The 3,838-nt window shown below is 31.7% G+C and overlaps 1 pseudogene; it reads left to right on the top strand.

Annotated features, from left to right (window-relative positions):
• Positions 1–719: 719 nt before the first annotated feature.
• On the top strand, positions 720–2,189 carry LOC130975503 (ATP-dependent DNA helicase pfh1-like; annotated as a pseudogene).
• The last annotated feature ends 1,649 nt before the right edge of the window (positions 2,190–3,838 follow it).

The following is a 3,838-nucleotide window of genomic DNA, read 5'->3' as shown; positions in this document are numbered from 1 at the left end:
AGTTTTCATTGTGGTTTTGTTGTTTAATTCGAATTCAAACCTTTCACAATTAATCTAGCTGAATTTTGTAGCACGGTGCTTCAATCAATTACTGATACAACTTCATTTAAATACATTAGAATGAAATGAAGAACTCAAACCTCTACCAAATTGTATCATATTTTTGTTGCTTCATTTATGGCATTCTAATTACACCGATAATTATCTATATATCCTATACTTAGATTTTTAAAATTTCACCTCATAATGTATTGTCATGTCTAAGAAGTCCCTTCACCCATTTATTATAGAAATCTGACGTTGTTAAAGTAATGGAGGGTTTACCTATTTATGTTAGAGGAGCCAGATGGTAAGGAAAATTCTAAATGAAAAACACACTTTCCTCTTTCTAAAGTAGAACTCATTGGAAAGTAAATAAACCAAGCAGAGGATAGAATAGAGAATACACACACTTAAGCATGATTTTTTAGTCATGTCACCATTAATGGTGAATCTTCACCCAGATTATCTTTGATTCTATTTGTAGCTAGAATTAAAACTTCTTTATTGTCTCAAGATATGCCTTAGAAATGCTGAGATTTCATCTTCTTGCTTTTGCAGATAATAAAACTCTACTTTCTCTCTATGCATTTTTCCATCATGACTTTGAGATCAGTGTGACCATAACATGCAAGATGTCAAAAGTGTATGAAAAGTACATTGATTGCTAAAAATGGAACATGCCAAAACACACTGAGTGCCTCTCCAAATTAACTATAGAGCAAAGAAAGGTTTATGATAAGATCATCAACGCTGCAGAAAGTCAACATGGACGTGTATTCTTTTTGTATGGCCATGGAGGTACAGGAAAGACTTTCCTTTGGAAAACTTTAGCTTCGGCACTAAGATCAAAGGGACAAATAGTCTTAATTGTTGCATCCAGCGGCATTGCCTCTCTATTGCTACCTGGAGGTCGGACTACACATTCTAGGTTTGCCATACCATTAACTCCATATGAGTTTTCAACTTGCAACATCAAGCAAGGAAGTCCGTTAGCAGAATTGATTGTAACAGCTAAGCTCATAATTTGGGACGAAGCTCCTATGATGAGCAAATTTTGCTTTGAGGCACTGGATAAGACAATGAGAGATTTGATGAGGTTCCAAAATGATCAGAATAAAAAATTGCCTTTTGGGGGAAAAACAATTATTTTCGGTGGGGATTTTAAACAAATCTTACCAGTGATCCCAAAAGGAACAAGATAAGACATTGTAAATGCGCCTTTAAACTCATCATATCTATGGTAGCATTGTGAAATATTAAAGCTCACTGTAAACATGCGACTACAATGTATGACTACAGATACTTTGGCAGAAGATTTAAAGCAATTTGTTGAATGGATTCTTCAGGTCAGTAATGGAACATCTGAAGGAACATGTGATGGAAGCAACATGATTAACATACCTCCTGAATTGCTTATCACTAATTATAATGATCCTATACAGGCAATGATTGAAGCAATCTATTCTGATTACATTGTTGACATGGCTAACGAAAGCCACTTGAAAGGTCGAGCTATTTTAGCTCCTACAATTCATGTTGTAGATGAGGTAAATGATTACATGACTACAATGAACAACAATCAATGTAGGACCTATGTTAGTTCCAATAAGTCTCTGCCCGAAGGAGGTAGCAATGAAATTGAAGGCATCCACACACCAGAATTTTTAGCAATACTTAGGTGCTCAGGGCTTCCAAATCATGAATTGAAGCTAAAGGTCGGTTGTCCTGTTATGCTTATCAGAAACATTGATCACTCATCAGGGCTTTGCAACGGTACCAGGTTGATAATTACAAGACTTGGGGATAAAGTTATCGAGGCAAAGTTGTTGAATTCTAACCACTATCTCGATAAGGTCTTCATTCTTAGAATGACACTCACACCATCAGATGTAAGGATACCATTTAGATTCCAAAGGAGACAATTTCCTGTTATGCTATCTTATGCAATGACAATAAACAAAAGTCAAGGACAATCATTGGACCACGTCGGATTGCTACTGAAAAAACCAGTGTTTACACATGGCCAACTTTATGTTGCCATCTCAAGAGTCACAAATAAAAAAGGTTTGAAAATTTTAATTGCTCATGATGAAAACACTAACAACACAGAGAATGTTGTTTATCCTGAAGTCTTCAGAAATATATGACAATGGGTTCAATTTGAGGTATTTTAATTTTTTCTTTATCATCTCATTTCTATATACATCCATGGTCCCTCGTACAAACCTATTTCTCCAACTTTGATTTATTGTCGGCCATGATAATACGTTTGACCAATATTTTTTTCTTTTTGGAATTTATATAATAACCTGTAATTTTCTCATATTATTCTCAATCTTGCAGATCCAACAACAACACCGACATCTTGAATATTAAATACTACCAATCTTACCACATGACATATCCTATCATCACAGAAGATTAAGACCTACATGACTTATTTTAGATATGTCATTCTAACTATTTTTTTGTACCTCTATTGCATTTACTCTTTATCCTTTTCGTAGTTTTTACAATGTTAAAACTCCATTTTATTTCTTGCTACCTATTTCTTTTGTTAGACTCATTCTAAAAGTTCATCTTTAATACAAATCAAATCTTAATCAATCAAAATGATAAAATATATACAAATTATTTTTAACTAATATTCAATTCATCACATCCTTAATTACGGACAAAAATATTGCACAAACTTCATTTGTTTTTCTTTTTCCTTTACAAAAACTCTTTTCATTTTTTCCAAAATTTTTATAAATTTTCTTATAACATATAGAATTTCTTTTATTTTTTATATCAAATAAAATACAAAATATAAACAGACATTCATGTCATTATAGTCTGTATCTTTATTATCCGCGCACCGCGTGGGTATCTTTCTAGTTGTAACTAATATATAATCCTTTGATAACTACAACTAGGACATAAATGATAGACGAAGCATATATCATGCTTAACTTGAACTTTTTGAGAAAGAAGAAAGGTGAGAGCATTAAGTAATAATTAATATGTCTAATAATACAAAAAGAGTTTATCAAAAGATATTTTTAAAATAAGAGTAAAGTATTGTTTTTGTCCTCAACGTTTGGGGTAAATCCTATTTGTGTCTCTAACGTTTAAATCGTTCTAATTGTATCTCTAACGTTTATAAAAGTGATTCAATGTTATCCTACCGTCAATTACACATCATGAACGCTTTAGTTTGAGTTTTAAAAATCTCTTCTTGAAGATAGAATATAAATGTCCCGGATAGAATTGATGATCCACTCTAAAAAATAGCTCATCAAAAGTTGAAACTAATTCCTACAATATTTACATAATTCACTTTTTTAAGGACATAATTGAATCTAAACACAAACAATGTGTATAATATTAAAATCAAACACATCCAAGTGAGACCTAATTGAGAATGAATACATCCAAATGAGAATAATTGAAAAATATAATCTAATTTGTTAGTATAATTGATAGTAGGATAACATTGAATCACTTTTATAAACGTTAGGGATATAAATAGGACGATCTAAACGTTAGAGACACAAATAAGACTTACCCCAAATGTTAGGGACAAAAATGACACTTTACTCTTAAAATAAATATTAAAATTATCAAAAACCTTCATATAAAATTCAATTTTTTAATATATTATATATTTATTAACATTTTAACTTTAAAAAAAATCGACACGAAAAACTCTCTCATGTGAACACAGAAAAGAGAAGGGGAAAAAGTACCAATCATATTCAAATCTCAAATGCACTTAACCTCTTGTCACACGCAATTTTTCCTGCACTTTCTT

The sequence above is a fragment of the Arachis stenosperma genome, chromosome 4, assembly GCF_014773155.1.
Source record: "Arachis stenosperma cultivar V10309 chromosome 4, arast.V10309.gnm1.PFL2, whole genome shotgun sequence".
Classification (NCBI taxonomy): Eukaryota; Viridiplantae; Streptophyta; class Magnoliopsida; order Fabales; family Fabaceae; genus Arachis; species Arachis stenosperma.
Note: the sequence above shows the minus strand (reverse complement) of the source record. Positions and strands in the feature narration are given on the sequence as shown.